Source organism: Camellia sinensis, chromosome 1 (genome assembly GCF_055761805.1).
Source record: "Camellia sinensis isolate YWXY chromosome 1, ASM5576180v1, whole genome shotgun sequence".
Lineage (NCBI taxonomy): Eukaryota > Viridiplantae > Streptophyta > Magnoliopsida > Ericales > Theaceae > Camellia > Camellia sinensis.
The window spans coordinates 114,827,863-114,845,104 of NC_138961.1; positions in this window are offsets into that span (position 1 = coordinate 114,827,863).

Below are 17,242 nucleotides of genomic sequence, written 5' to 3' on the forward strand. Positions count from 1 at the left end.
TGGAGTCACTCGTGCGCATAGGTACAAAGTGTGCTGACTTAATTAACCGATCAACTATCACCCATATGACATCATTACCCCGTTGAGTCCTTAGAAGACCCATAACAAAATCCATCGTGATATGCTCCCACTTGCACTTGGCTATAGGCAAGGGTTACAACATACCCATTGGCCTCTGATGCTCGGCCTTCACTTGTTGACAAGTAAGGCACTTGAACAAACAGGGCTACGTCCTTCTTTATTCCTCTCAACCCAAACTGGCAACTAAGGTCGTGATATATCTTTGTGCCTCCTGGGTGCACTGCAAGGTGTGAATGGTGAAACTCTCAGCGTACTTCCTCTTTACAAGACTCTGGTACGAAAGGACGGTCTAGATATCTAACACTCGAGTCAGAATGCACGTTCAAGCCCTTCTTTACTTTTCCACTAGATATCTTCTCCTGGAGGGTTTCTACCTCATGATCACCCCACTGGACTTTTATAACCCGACTCACAAATATAGGTTGTGCAACTACAGTAAACAAAGTAACTGACTCCATAGATTCGCCAAGCGGCAAGTCAAACTGACCAATAGCAACCAACATCGCCCATTCTCGAATGGCAACACTTGCTACACTTCTAATGGAATTTTTACTCAAGGCAACGACCACTATTTTGGCCTTCCTCGAATGATAGTGCAACTCAAAATCATAGTCCTCCACAAATTCCATCCACCTTCTCTGCCTTAGATTCAAATCTTTTTGCGAAAACAGGCACTTCAAACTCTTGTGATTGGAGAATACCTCAAACCTCTCACCATATAAGTAATGCCTCCAAATCTTCAAGGCAAATATCACTGCTGCTAGCTCTAGGTAGTGAGTATGATAGTTTCTCTTGTGTGTTTTCAACTAACGTGAGCCATAAGCTACTAACTCCCCCTCTTGCATCAGGACACAACCGAAACCTTTCCAAAACGCATCACAATACACTGAATAGCCCTCTATGGAATAGTCAACATTGGAGCAGTGATAAGTCTAACCTTAAGTTCTTGGAACAACTTTTCACCAGTCTTACTCCACACAAACTTAACTCCCTTCCTCGCCAGTCTAGTCAAAGGTGAGGCCAATCTAGAGAAATCCTTTACAAAACGACGATAATACCTAGCTAACCCCAAGAAACTACGAATCTCAAACGTATTCTTAGGTTGTTCCCAATCTTGTACTGCTTCTATTTTGGAAGAATCTACAGTCGCCCCTTCCCCGGATACCACTTGGCCTAAGAATTTACATCCTTCAAGCAGAACTCACACTTCCTAAACTTAGCATACAATTTGTGCACTCTAAACAACTCAAGCACAACTCGCAAGTGGTCCTCATGCTCCTCCTCAAAGGGTGAGTTAATCAAGATGTCATCAACAAAGACAACCACAAAATGGTCTAAGAACTCATGAAAGATCCGATTCAACAAATCCATAAACAAGCCAAGTGCATTCGTTGACCCAAAAGGCATCACTAGTGAACTCATAATGGCCAACCACGTACGGAATGTCGTTTTCTGGATATCCTCCACCTTCATTCTCAACTAGTGATAACCCGATCTCAAGTCTATCTTAGAAAAGAAACAAGGCCCCTTCAACTGGTCAAACAAATAATCTATATGAGGCAATGGGTTCTTGTTCTTAACAGTTAACCGGTTCAACTTCCGATAATTAATACAAAGCCGCAAAGCACCATCTTTCTTCTTGGTAAAGAGAGCCAGTGCTCCCCAAAGCGAAGTACTAGGGCGAATAAAACCCTTATCTGACAACTCTTGGAGTTGAATCTTTACCTCACTAAACTCAGTAGGTGAAAATCTACACGGTGCCATAGAAATCGATGCCGTGCCAGGCACTAAATCGATGGAGAACTCAATCTTACGGTGAGGTGGTAAACTAGTGAGATCTTTAGAAAAGACGTCTAGGTATTCACAAACTACCCTCGGCAACTCAACTAGGACCATATCACTCTCAACACACAAGAATGTAGCAAGTAAGAGACTAAGCTCACCCCGACTACGCGAATCACACTGGCAACAAGGCTCTATCAACTCGGTCCCCCAAGAAATAAAAACAATCACCACTCGAGGTACATACAATAACCCTCTGACATTAATAGTCCATAACAGCCCAATAGGATAACAAGCAATCAATGCCCAAAATGACATCAAAACTCAACATATCAATCAATAAAAATGTAAAAGGAAGTCGACGACAGGAAACCTCTATCTCACAACCTCGACATCTCTGATCCAACACAACCTCACCACCAACTGGTGACTCAACCTTGAGTGGAGATGCTAACTGAGCCACTTCTAACCCTAATGCCGATGCAAATGTAGACAAGATAAAAGAATGGGATGCACCCGTATTAATCAACACATTGGCAATAGAAGAGGCTCCCCGATTGGCCCTCGAGGCCTGTCCTGACGGTGCAAGCTAATGGCTTTGTGTTTGCCTCTGACCCGATACACTAGATGTGCCACCTAACTGAGGGCAAAACCTTTTCCTGTGTGTTGACTGCCCAAACTGATAATTGGTCGGCAGTTGTCCTCTTCCCTGACTCTAGCTCTAGAAACGAGCCGCAAGTGGCGTAAACTGTTGTCATCCTCCCTTCTGCAATAAAACTATAGACATGTGACCTAACTGGCGACAATTGAAACAAGTGATCCCTCTCTGCCCAAGAACTTGGTACAGGAAAAGTGGACCTAGACTGTGCTCCTTAACACTGCCGTGGAGTGGAACCCCTCTGCCATTTACCGTCCTGAGTCTCCCCGTGAACCTCCTGACTCCTCTACTTGGAGTCCCTCATCCTCTCCTCCTCCATCTGAACCACGGTCTCAAGATGAGCCCCTGCCTCCACAAGGTGTCTCTAGTCCCTAATCATAGACCTAACCACTTTGAAAAGAAGCCCGGTCCTTATCCTCTTCTCAAACTCAATGCAATGGCATTCCTCCGTGACCACAAGTTCCAGTGCAAATCTAGAGAGGCTAGAAAAAGCTGCCTCAAACTCAGTTACTGGTTTGTTCAGCTGTTTGAGCTTTAGAAACTGCTCCTTCAACTTCTCCCTAGTAGTGGGAGGTAAGAACTTGTCTTGGAAGGCGCTGACAAATGCCTTTCAAGGCACTCCAATGCAGCTATGCGCATACTTCCAGCACTGACCCACATCTCCCTTCAACTGGAAAGATGCCAAAGTCATTCTTAGCCTGTCGTCCTCAATGCCAAGCATCTCGAACGTCTTCACCATCTACTCGAGCCATTCATCCACTTTCAAAGGCTCTTTTAGATCCCCCAAAAACTCATCCGAATTAAACCAAAAGAATTCCCTCTTCAAGAACAAGGACCCTGTCTTAGTAACATGGGCTTAGAATTGATTCTCATCCCTGAGAATGACCATGGATTCTGGCAAAGCTCGGGCCATTTCATGGGCCAAAGCTCCCATGGCTTGCTGATCAACTGGTTCGGCCACATTAGCTTGACCAACGCCTTCCTCCAGTGCCAAAATTTTATCTGGTAATGGCACTTCTTATCATCTAGGCCTGCCATGCCTACCACCACCACGTCCACGTCCTGACATCCTAATGAAGGTAACACAAGAGATTAGCACATTTACCAATGTGCTGAAGCTAACTTACTCACATCCTAATGTGATGGAAAACATAAAATCCATTCCACATAAGCACCTAATCACATAAACACATATGAATTTCCTTCCTAGATAATGATCGTCCCGTGGCGCTGCTAGAGTTCCAATTAGAAATAGCAGTGATCAAGTGCTCTTCTAACAGGACTTCTAGAAACCCATAGACCCAATCAACATCTTAGAAATTAAACTCTATACCCACTTAGTCACATAAGCATGTTTTCACATAACATACCAGGTTATTCCTAAAACTAATTGGTAAGATAACCCATTGTGGTAAAAACCACATCCCACGATCCCAAAGCATTCAAACCCAGTAAATCTGATACCAAATTATAACACCCAAAAAAAAAATAAAAAATCACAGCAAACCATCCACAATATCAATAAAGAACGACTATGTATATATGTAATTCTTCCACTAATTCTAATTACTTGCCCAAAAGAGTAACATATGAAGATATACATTCACAAGCCTAACCTTGAATCTATCGTATATGCCACTTAATAAAGATATGGATTGAAAAATAAACAAATAAAACAATGCCCTAATGGCTACAATTTCCAAGACAATGCATGGTTACAACAAAATGGATTTAAATCCAATACAATTTAAGCCCTAGGCTCGTACAAATCAAATACAACAATTAAAACGAAACGAAGCCTTTAGCTTCAAGTCCTCCAATGCTATTTCCTTGGTGGAGGCATATCATCAACACCTGAAAATGGTTTTCGCGCATAGGGTGAGCCAAAGCCCAATAGAGATACTACAACACAGTTTATGAATCTTAACAAGGATATAAAGTGAATGCATATGCAATGCTCGTGCCAAAAATATTTTATCTCTCTTTCCAAAACCATGCAATGCCAAGTTTTTAACACAATTTATGAAACAATTTCCTTTACAATAGAAAACAGGGCAGTGAGTACAACCCTCTGAATCTCTAGGTATGCATCTGCAAGTAGACTATACAAGTACTACCAATTTGTCATTTTTACCGGTATTAACCGGAAGGCATTAACCGGAAGGCTCAACACCTATCCTTGCGAGTCTCTGGTCTTTCACCAAGGACACACAGATCAACTTAATATCATAACCACACCGCCTAACAGATTCACCAAGTATTCACCCCTTTTTTTTCAAAATAGTATACATTTCAATGTGTTAAAGATAAGATAACGTTCAATGCAAATGGATGAGAAATTAGTTCCAATTCACCTAATTCTTATGCAATTTCTACAACAAATGTAGCTATCCTCCATCGATAGCCCAAAACAGTTATCTCTAAACAGATAAATAATTTCCATAAAGATAAACTTTTTGAAAATCTCAAGATGAGAGTGATAATACATATCCAACTCCGTCATCCTCAGCAACATCAATCCAATTCCATATTTCCAACATCAATTCCATTTATCATTACAAAATCAACTTTAATATTCTTAGGACAAAATCCCCTTTCCTTTATAAATCAATTTGAAAGATAAGAATCCATCATTTTGTCATAACTTAGCAATAAATACATTTCCTCAATCATTTCCAACTACCCATTTCAAAACCCCTCTTTTTGATTTCAAGACAAAACCCTTGATTTTTCAAAAATCCACTTTTTCACAATGTTTTTTTTATAAGAACAAATAGTTAAGTTAAAAATCATAAGAAAGTGCAGAGAAATCCCTACCTTGAAGCTAGAAGGCGAGAGAAAGGGTGAAGAAACTTCAATAACACCGAAACCCAACTTTGTTCCGATCAAAAAAGAGGTTTCGGAGTGCTCTACCTTTTTATCCAAAGGACTAGGGTGCAGAAGACAATGGATCTGGATCTAGATGTATTTGTAGAGAGAATGAGAGTTTTAGAGAGAGAGGGTCCCAACTTAGGGTTTTGAAAATTTTAGAGAGAGTGAGGGGTGAAAAAGTGATCTAAAAAGTGATTTTTACAACTTGATATATGCGCAGACCACTTAAGCGCAGGAATGGCCGTTTGAGCGACCAGGTACAACAAGTTAGACCACTCGAGTGGCACAAACTGACCGCTCGAGCGAAGAATCCTAACTCTCAGAAGTTTTACAGACAGAAGAACATTGCTCGAGCTCAGGAAAGATCGTTCGAGCGAAGAATGCCATCACCCAGTATCTCTGTAGACCTATAAAAGTACTGGAAGTTCACAAAGACCGGTCACGCGCATGAATCACCACTTGAGCAAAGAAGCAAAATTCTGGGCAACAACAGTTTTGAAAAACAAGCTATTAACCTATTCCAAATGCAACCAAGACACTCCAACAACCAAACTCAATGAGGAATAAGGGGAAACAAAACATGAACAACCATATAAGACAATGAAACTCGTATCAAGAATATCAAATGGGTTGGGCCTAAACCATAATCGCTATAGTTAGGGTTTTCAGAGTTTAGGAGAGAGGAGACGAAGAGGAAAAGAAAAAGTGAAAAGAATGATCTAGAAAGCAACTTTTAAGTTACTGAATTTGCGCAAACCACTCGAGCGGTCTTTCCACCGCTCAAGCAGTGAAATCAATCTCTCAACGTTTCGGTCTGCAAAACAAGATACTGGATGGACCTCCTGCATCGCTGGAGCGGTCACCCTGGACACAGCAAGACACACAGGCTCAGTACCTAAGGCACTCCCAACACATCAACCTTATTTCCATATATAACCATTTAAGCAAATACTTTCATTTAGTCTCTTACATTTATATTTCATTTACTTAACCCCACCCCCCAAATTTGGATTCAAAGAACAATATAAAATAATTAAAAAAAAAAAAAACAAAATCTGTGTAAATCAAAAAGTGATTCTCCAAGTTTTAGTACAAAAATAATTTTTGGACTGAAATTTTTAAGTTTGACGTTGAATTAAAGTGATTAATACCTCATAGAAAAATCTCATACAATCAAAATTGGCTATTTAATATATAAAGAACAATTACTGCCAAAAATAATTTTCAAAATTGCAGGTTTTGAAAAATTCAATTTTTACACTTAGAAAAATTTCAGGCCAATTCTAATTTTTTTGACAGAAAACATTTTTAATACAACCATCCTTGTAGGAAAAAGAATAAGGGTTGAATCTTGATCCAAGTCATTACAAATAATTTATAAAATTCAAATATGCATGTCCTAATTCTATTAAGAAAATATGAAATTAAAACTTAAAATTTTAAATATAAAGTTAAAATTAATAATTAACACTTCACTTCTTTTAAACAAGTTCTAGGCCAAAAGCATAGCAAATGCCTGGTATAATATTGGAAAATGTTTTCAAACTTAAATATACATTAATATTAATAAAATAGACATTAGTTATATTTTCAGAATAAATTTCATAATTAAAATTTTAAAATGTTAATAAATATACAAGAACAATATATACATATTTCTTATTTTGATGAAATATATACATATAACAATTTAATAAAAATAAATAAATAAGTACATTGACCAGCAAGTAACAATTCTTCAACAACTGGATTTAGGACAATAATGGTATAAAAGTTAACTCGAAATTAGTTTTTAAGCTATGTTTAGTGTCTAATCCAGTTGTAGCACTCCTAAGTTAACACATGCTTATTACAACCTACAAATCTATTATATAAATGTAACTAATTATTTACCGAATGTTTACTCATTAATGGATAAATTTTCTTACCTAGGTCCAGACATAGAGTTATAACATGACTCGTCATGGTGTATCTACCTTAACCTGTTCTTGCATTAGTTTTTTTTCATTACAACAAAACTGGGTTTTACGGATTCACATCAACGACACACAGTAAATATAACCTGTGGTTTCTCACTTTTATGACTTGCTTTTTTTGCATGTCGTAAATAATTTTTTAACCATGATGTATCTACTGCATAGGTCGTTAATGCTAATAACTATGATTTTTTAACGGCTTGCAATGCTAGCTGTAAATAATAAAACTTTCTATGACGTGCATATGGCATGCCGTTAATACATCAACTATACATGACATGCGTACATCAGCTATTAAAAATATTGAATATTTCACGACGCACAAAAAGCCAGCCGTTAAAAGTTACACTTTCCTCGACTCATAAAAAGCCAGCCATTTAAAATATTGCTCTTTCTACGACAAGCAATTACTGTCGTGAAACATACAATTGAAAAAAAAAACCAAAAAATTAAAAAAATCAAAAAATCAAAAATCAAAAGCTCCAACTCTTCAGGCCCAACATCAATCTTAAAAAATTGGGGAGGGGGGGTGGGCATACAATCAATGCATACACCAAAACACAAATTAAAAAAAAAATTCAAAATACATTTAACTTTTTGGCTTCTTCTAATTAAAAGGAAAGTAGAAGGCTAGTGTTCATCACAAGGCATATAAGAGAGAGAGAGAGAGAGAGAGAGAGAGAGAGGAAGGGAGAGGGAGTGAGTTCAATACCGTTGGGGGTAGAGTGTTTCTCACAATCGCTATCTTCGGAGGCCTCTCTCTCACTACCCCAAACTAATACAACCTCAAAAACCCCTCCGCTTGCGACGCTAGCATCATCACCGGCAAGAAGCTTCTAGTCTTCGAAGTCATCTCCTTTAGCTTCTTCCGCTTCTCCTCCTTAGTCGTTGAGGCCCCAAGCTCGCCATCAATCTCTTTAACGGCAAGGATGTCGATGAGGCATTTCGGGTCCATATCAATTTCAAGGTTCTCAAATTCTGAATGTTGGCTTTAGCTATTTGAATAATTCGGGTACGCTCGTAGTTTACACCACTCCTTGTTTTGGTTAGAAGCATTCGGGTACGCCCGGTGTTTACACCACTCCTTGTTTTGGTTAGAAGCATTCGGGTACGCCTGGTGTTTACACCACTCCTTGCTTTGGTTAGAAACATTTAGGTACGCCCAGTGTTTACACCACTCCTTGCTTTGGTTAGAAACATTCGGATACGCCCGGTGTTTACACCACTCCTTGCTTAGGTTAGAAACGTTCGGGTACGCCCGGTGTTTACACCACTCCTTGCTTAGGTTCGAAACGTTCGGGTACGCCTGGTGTTTACACCACTCCTTGCTTTGGTTAGAAACATTGGGACGTGCTTCGATGTTTATACCACCCCTTCGATTAGAAGCATTTGGAACGTGTTCCGATGCTTATACCACCTTGCTTTGGTTAGAAACATTGGGACGTGCTCCGATGTTTATACCACCCCATCGGTTAGAAGCGTTTGGAACGTGTTTTGATGCTTATACCACCCTGTTTTGGTTAGAAACATTGGGACGTGCTCCGATGTTTATACCACCCTCCGGTGTTTACACCACTTCCTTTTCTCCTCTCGCCTGTGACGCGTCAGGATGCTTCGGTTTAGAAACAATTGGGCGAGTCCCAGTGTTCGCATCATCCCTTCTTTCCTTTTACATGCAACGCGTCGAAATCTTGTTTGAGACCTTGGGTGCGCCCGACAGTCGCTCTTAGCCTTTCCTACGTGTTGCGTAGTTAAGGTTGCATAATTTTCTTACATCCTTTCTGCATGAAATGTGGTTTGGTTCGTAAGTCTCCTGCGTAAAGTGATTGTATACTTACTTTTGTGTTTGAGATTATTGTACCTTGTTCGTTTGCTTAAAATGTGGCATTTGCTTTGCATAACATTTGCATTTAAATGCTTCATTACAGCCTCATTGCATGATCATAAGTTATGTTGTTGCATTGTGCATATCATTTGCATCTTGCCTCAGAACTATGCTGGTTTGATTCCTTGCAAAAGGATACGTAGGCAGCCTGCGGGTGCAACCGTTCTTTTTTTTGTTTGGTTGTTTGTCTAACTCTTCGGCCTTGTCAAAAATGGGTCGTCACTGGGCTTTGACATTCACTCCCTTTATTTCACGACTTCCGAGTTCTGTCAAAGAGGGGCAACTGTAGACACCCTATTTTTAACCGACCTCAAGACTTGGACGTCATCATTTGTGCACTCGATGATTGTGCTTGTTTGTGCTTGTTTTGGGTGCCCGAATTTCTTGGCGGAACACCTTGTCTTTGAGCCTCTAAACCCCTTTCTGTTTTGTGCTTGTTTTTGGGCCAAACCTTGGTGCCTCTTGCCTGGAAGGGGGAGGGGCCTTATGCTTATTTTGAGTGCCCAAAGTTCTCGGTGGAACGCCTTCTCTTTGAGGCTCTAAACCCCTTTTTGTTTTTGTGCTTGTTTTTGGACCAAACCTTGGTGCCTCTTCCCTGGAAGGGGGATGGGCCTTGTCAGCCACTTTTTGTTCCTGTCGACCAGTTGAAGTGGTCGGTCGGCTAGTTGAAGTGGCAGGTCGGCTACTTACAGTGGCCGATGGCCATTTTTCTCCTTTTTCAGATATTTGTTTGCCAGTTGTGCCAGCTGTTGTTCACTGAAGGCCATCTCTATACACGTGTATGGAGGGATGAATACAAGCTCTAAGCTTGATTTTCTATATATAGAGGATGCTTTCCCCAATTTGGAGGGATTAGAAATTTTGAATCAAAATTTTCTCTCTCTCTCTCTCTCTGTCTCTAGAATTCTCTCTCTTTCTCTTCTTGTTTTATGCTTGATAGTTGCTTTTCTCTACACCTTTGCACACTAACCCTTAACCAAATTGGACCACCTTGGAGCTGAGCTCCCTTGGAGCCTAATTTGAGTTGTGGGAAGAAGGTTTGAGCCTAAAAGAGGGCCTGTTTTGTGCTGTGCTTCAAGAGGTATGAGACTTACCTTGTAGGCTTAGTTTTAATTACTTGCTTGGCCATCTTTTTATACTATTTTTGGCCTAGTTTTCAACTACAAACAACTCTGATTGTTGAGCCTTAACATGGTGGTTTGAAGTCATTTTGTGTTAAGGGGTAGTCCACCCTTCTTGTTGCTTATTTGTGTGAGCCTTTGCACCATCTTTTAGCATATTAAAATCAAACTTTTTGGGCCTTTAAACTACTAAAATTCAGAGTTATTTCAGTGGTGAAAATCAACTTTTGAAGTCCAAAATACGAGGGGTTAGCCTCCTCTCCTTGTGTCTCACTTGCATGCCTAGTTAGCATCACATGGTAGCATGTTTTTGTAGCCTAACTTAGCTTATTTCCAGCATGGGTTTGCCTCTAATTTGGCATGATTTAGCTCTGTTTTGGGCTGCTTTGGTCATGTGAGCCTTGTTTTGCATAATTGTAGTGCAAATGGCTTCACTAGCTTGGTGTTTTAGGCCTCTAAACATGCTTTGCTTGGAATGGTTGCATGTTGTAGTGTCTTTTAACATGTAATTTTAGTGTATATTGCTCTATCACATGCTCATTTATTTCACTCTTTCATTGCTTTTGAGAGTTGTGTCTTGAGTCTTGTTTGCAAGCTAACATGTGAGCATGTTTTTCTAGCATTTTGTGCCTCAGTCTCAGCATATTTTGGCCATTGTTTTGACTAGTTTTAACTCTGTTTTGAGTTGGTTTGGCCCTTTGAGGCTTGTATTTTATGGTTTTAGTGCAATCTCTTTCACTAGCTTAATAAGTTAGGCTTTTTAGCATGTGTTGCATGAGTTGCTTGCATGATTTAATGCCATTGTGCACTCCATTTCAGCACTGAAATCTCTACAATGTTTCTTCATTATTCACTCTTTCACTTGTTTTGAAAGGAGCTTTTAACCCCTTGTCGGCTTGAGTGTGGAATTGAGGCCCTCATGCCTAAGGGTTTTAATCCTCTCTTGAGGGTTTTTACTAACCAACAGCATGAGACCTCTTTCATGGTCAAGGCACTTGTGGTTTAAGCCCTCTTTCCAGTAGAGGACATTGACCTTTTGGACTAATCAATTAAAGAATGGCAATGTGTAAACAAAATGAACAAAGTAAAAGAGGCAAGAATATGTATCTTTGTGTTGCATTGCATGTGTTCGGATCAGACGTTAATCTGAACACAACAAAAATGGGACGTTTCATACTCAAAGTGATAAAACGTGCCACTTTTCTTAGTCACCATCACCCTTGATCATGCATGATAGGGTGGTTGTTGTTTTGGTCTTGTTTGTGCATTCATTAGCCGTGTACAAGCTTGGTTCTCTAGCCATCATGCATTGAAAATGCTTGGTTGGTGGCTTGAGAGTCAAGAGCTACACTCCTTTGAGCTTGAGAGATGATAAGGAGGCTAGCAGTACATAAATTTTTGAAAATGCATTGCTTTGCCACTGTTTGCTCTCTGTTGCAGCAAAAGAAGAAGTCCAGAAAAAGGGGTGGCCGATCGGCCACTTGAAGTAGCCGACTAGCCACTTGAGGTGGCCGACAGCCACTTTTTGTAGCCGACCGGCCACCAGTGAATTTTTCCACAAATGTGTTCCTGTGTTGGAGCAGAGGCAATCTAGAAGTTGGTACAATTTTCGATGATCAAACGAGTACAAAAAGAGGCATCCAATGGCAAGGCAATGGCATTTTTGGGTGGAGCAACCAAGCATGCATGCATCCCTCGCCCTCGAAGCCATTTAATCGCTTTTGTTAGATTAGAATAAGTTAGCTAATTCCTACATACATGTGTTGTAATTAATTAGCCTAATTCGTTTTGTAATATTTTAATTCGCTTAGCATAGCTAGTTATTCAATTGTGTTATAATAATTAGTTAACTAGAATAGTTAATTAGTTTCGTTTTGTAATAATTGTCTTAGCTTAGTGTACCTTAGCTTATTCATTCGGACCCTCCTTCGTGGGGGCGCAATGTTGTAATAAGTGTGCGTGCGTGTGTGCATGTCTTCCAACCCCACGTCTTTCTCCCTTTTATTTACCCACTTTCGATGGTTAGATTAGCGATCATGTTTTGCTTAGCATACCTTATGCTCACATGTTTGCATCCATTCATTGATCTTGCATGCACCGAGGCTCGGCGCATCATACAAACTGCATTGTAATTTCAATATTTTCTTTGAATACGTGTTTCAAAGCATGTTATCAAATTGAATGAAATCATATGTCATGTTAGTAGCCGAGCCTATTAAATTGCATATTTCATGTGTTGTATTAGGTATCTTGTATAGTTAGGATCATGCATTCTTTCTAACTTGTTTTTACTTTGGCTTGGAGTACTCGGTAAGCTTTACGCTTTAGCATGCTTGCGTGAGTGTGATTGTCATGTTGCCATGATAGCATGCTTACCATGAGACTATTTACTTAAATGATTAACTACATGAATGCCTGTGGATGATGGCTTGATTGTTTGAATTGGAACAATTTGACGAATGAGTGTTTTAAGCCTACTTTACAAAGTGGCAAAATCATGTTTTAAGCCCACTTGAGGTAGCAAATCCGCCAACTTTTAAGCCCATTTGAGGGTGGCAAATTCAAACCATTTTCGAAAACAAACATGAGTTGTTTTGTTCTAATTCTTGCGATCTTAGTCTATACTTGCTTGTGTGTGCGTCACATAGTAAAGTTAGCTAATAACCAGATAAGAACACATGAGGTTTATTATAAAACAACATATCATGATTAGTAGAGGCCGATCCTTTGATCGGGCGTGTGGAGGTGCTCATTTCATAACCTTCCCCCCTCGTACCCAAGTTCCCGAGCCGAGGCAACTTTAGTGATGACGGACACATGGCCATTGGCACGAGTCAGGATTTCCTAAATTTTCCCAAAACAAAATATTTAGGTGGCGACTCTGTAATCTGGAAAAGTAGTCTAATTTTGGCATTTTTTAATTTAAAATCGATTTTTCAAAATGATTTTCTGGATTGGACGCTTTGGTATTTATCCATTTCACATTGCACTTTGTGAGATTAGATTCAGAACTATGACAGGAGTCTGAACTGTAGGACCAATTTGAGCTCTCCGAAAAGGGGCGCGAAAAGTCGAGCAACAGGGGCTAATTATCATGATTTGCTAAGTATTTACTATTGCAAGTTATGCTTATTTGATTGAGCACACCCCTTCAAATGAATTTTCAAAACCATATTAATGTGCATTCTGTATGTCTGTGTGGTCACTGAGTATTGCCCTTGCCACTGGAATTACATATACATATATATATATATATATATTGTGCACATAAAAATATTTTGTGACAGATTGTCCAAATAAGAATATTATATATATATATATATCATGAGTTAGTATTTCATTACTGTTTTGGGCTTTATTTTTGATGTTAGCATTTATGGATGGCCTTTGTTTATCAATATTGAGATCAACCATGAGAATGAAACATGAATTTCTGATGTTCATTTGGAATCCTTTAGTGGTGTTGTTGTGTCTGTGTTGATCTGCTGATGAAATGGCATTATTTTCACCATTATTTTAATATTGTCCATGGCCAATGATTGTGTTAGCCTCTCTGTGACTTTTCATTTGCATTTTGACAGGGTATCTACCAATGCTATGACTAAAAACAATAGTGTTAATATCATATCTATAACAAACTTATAAGGCCGCCAGATGTGTTTAACACGCAGTTTACAACAGCAACAAAGTTTGTTTATTTTGGATACAAATATGTGAATACATTTGACTTGCTCATGCATAACTTTGTTTGTTAGCTCATCGAAGTATTATAGAAGAAAAAAAGTTTCTTGCTTATGTGGGCAGGGATCTGTTGTTGAACAATGTTACAATCAGCTATTTTACAGGGTAAGAATGATTTTGCTACCAATGAACGTATACTAGGGACAGATAGTGGGAAAAGATCTTACACTTCTGGGCATGTCTACTTAGCCAGTTTTAGTAATTTTGGGGATTTTCTTCTACCCTCTTCATCAGATTCGACAAGTATGTTTCCTTACCCATCACGTTTCACTTTTTTAATCTCTTTTCTTTTCTTTCTTTCTCTAAAGATTTGTTTCAAAAAATTATTTCTTTTGAAAATCAATAATGCTACAATGACCATGTTTGTATTGTTGGAGATAAAAATGAATAACACTGAAAACAGAGGCAAAAACCAAGAAAACAAAGGCAAAGAAATATATAAAATCTGAACTGTTAGGTCCTCTTATTCAAGTTAAAAATACTGAAGCAAATGTGCCTATATATAGGCTTACAAACTAAGCTACCAGAACAGAATTTTATGTACCACCAAGGCACTAACTTAGACCACTACAGCCACTAGCATCATATCAACAACAACTACCCAATTGACTAAACAGACTCATAAAAATACGGACACTACTAACAACCTGAAAAGACCAAGTCAGACTTTGAATCATTCTTCAACACTCCCCCTTGATTCAAAGTTGCAAATGCCAAGGAAAGCTCTGAAGTAGAAAAACTTTTCTTTTGATAAAGACTTCATCAGTATATCAGCCAGCTGCTCATGACTGCTACAGTTCTTCAAAGTTACCTCCTTCTTCGCAACCAAATCACGAATGAAATGAAGACGCATATCTATATGTTTTGATCTACTATGAAATGCTGGATTTTTTGTCATAAAGATGGTTGCCTTGTTGTCACAAAAGATCTCCGTTGCTCCCTCTTGCCTTTGTTGAAGTTCAGCCAACATTCTTCCTAACCATATGGCTCGACAAGCTGCTGAAGTGGCTGCAACGTACTCAGCTTCTGAGGACGACAATGCTACTACGGCTTGCTTCTTTGAGCTCCATGTGATTACTCCTGATCCAAGAGTAAAAACATTTGCTAAAATACTCCGCCTATCATCCAAAGAACTTGCCTAATTGCTGTCCATGAACCCACATAATTTGAAATTGAAAACTTTTGAGTACCAAATCCCATAATCCATAGTTCCAGCGATGTAACGCAAGACTCGCTTCGCTGCTCCAAAATGAATCTTTGAAGGATGTTGCATAAACCTAGAAATCATACCAATAGAAAATGCAATATCGGGACGAGTGTGGGTTAGATAAATTAAACCACCAACCAAGCTTCTGAACCTGCTAGCATCATCCATTTCTGCCCCATCTTCACACTGCAATTTTTCATTGATATTCATGGGTGTAGTTGCTGGTTTACAATTAAGCATGCCAAATTTATTAAGAAGATCCTTGGCATATTTTCTTTGGGAAATAAAAATCCCATCTTCTGCTTGTTTGGACCTTAAGGCCAAGAAAATAATGCAGCAAACCCATATCAGACATTTCAAACTCATGCATCATACGTTATTTAAACTCAGCCACAAGAGAATTAGAAGAACTTGTATAAATGATATCATCAACATAAACACAAATAATGATGAAATCATTTTTACCTTCCTTCTTCACATAGAGAGTGGGCTCATTCTCACTTCTCAAGAATCCATTTTGCAGAAAGTATCCATCAATTTTGCTATACCATGCCCGAGGAGCCTGCTTTAATCCGTACAACGCCTTTCTCAACTTGTACACCTTTGTCTCTTTGCCTTCAATCATGAAACCTTTTGGTTGAGTTACATAAACTTCCTCTTGTAGATCTCCATTTAGAAAAGTTGACTTCACATCAAGTTGATAAACATGCCATTGTAATTGTGCAGCCAATGCTAAAATAATTCTCACAATTTCAAACCGAGCTATTGGAGAAAAAGTTTCTTCGAAATCAATGCCATGTTGCTGTGCGTATCCCTTTGCCACAAGCTGAGCTTTGTGCATTTGTATACTTCCATCTGCACCAAATTTTTTCTTAAATACCCACTTCAAACCAATTGCATTTTTGCCTTCCAGCAAGTCCATCATCTCCAATGTTCTGTTCTTTTCAATTGCTGTCAATTCTTCCACCATCGCTCTTTGCCATTTTTCTTTTGTAGCTGCTTCTCCATAAGTCATACGATCTGAAACAGTAAGAGCAAATTGGCAAGACTCATAACTGTCTCTCAAGGATCTAAACTTTCTGGGTGGTGTTTCATCCGAAGACTCTTCAAGAGTGGACGAAAAGTCTCTCCTTGGTGAACTTGGTGACGCCATAGAGGAACCGGATGAACTTGTATGAATTGGCACTTGACTTTCATTTGGAGAGATTCCAATGGACATATGAACCTGTTGTCGCATTTTCTCATCACTTTCGCGCCAATCCCAACTTGCATTTTCATCAAATACTGCATCCCTTCTAATTAAAAACTTGCCACTAAGAGGGTTATATAATCTATATGCTTTGGATTACGTACAGTAACCAATGAAAATGCATTTTTCAGATTTTCATCAAGTTTATGACGAAATTGAGAATTTACCAAAGCATAAGCAATACACCCAAAAACTCTTAAGTGACTTACAGATGGTTTTGTGCCACACCAAGCTTCAACCGGAGTTCGATTCATGACTGCCCTTGTGGGAGAAAGATTCAATAAATAAACTAATGTTGCCACAGCTTCAGCCCAAAATCCGTTCGAAAGTCCATTTGCTTGTAACATGCTTCTTGCCATCTCCACAACAGTTCGATTCTTCCGCTTGGTGACGCCATTTTGCTCTGGAGTGTAAGGAGTTGTCAACTCCCTTTGAATGACATTTTCTTCACAAAAAAGATCAAAATCTTTGGATAAAAATTCTCCACCTCTATCAGTGTAAAGAACTTTGATGCAAAATCCACTTTGCTTTTCAACTTTAGCTTTGAAGTGTTTAAATTCTCAAAGGCTTCGGATTTGTTTTCTAAAAAATAAACCCAACTCATGCGACTATAATCATCAGTAAATAGCAAGAAATAATGACTTCCACCAAAAGATTTAGTTTGCATGGGT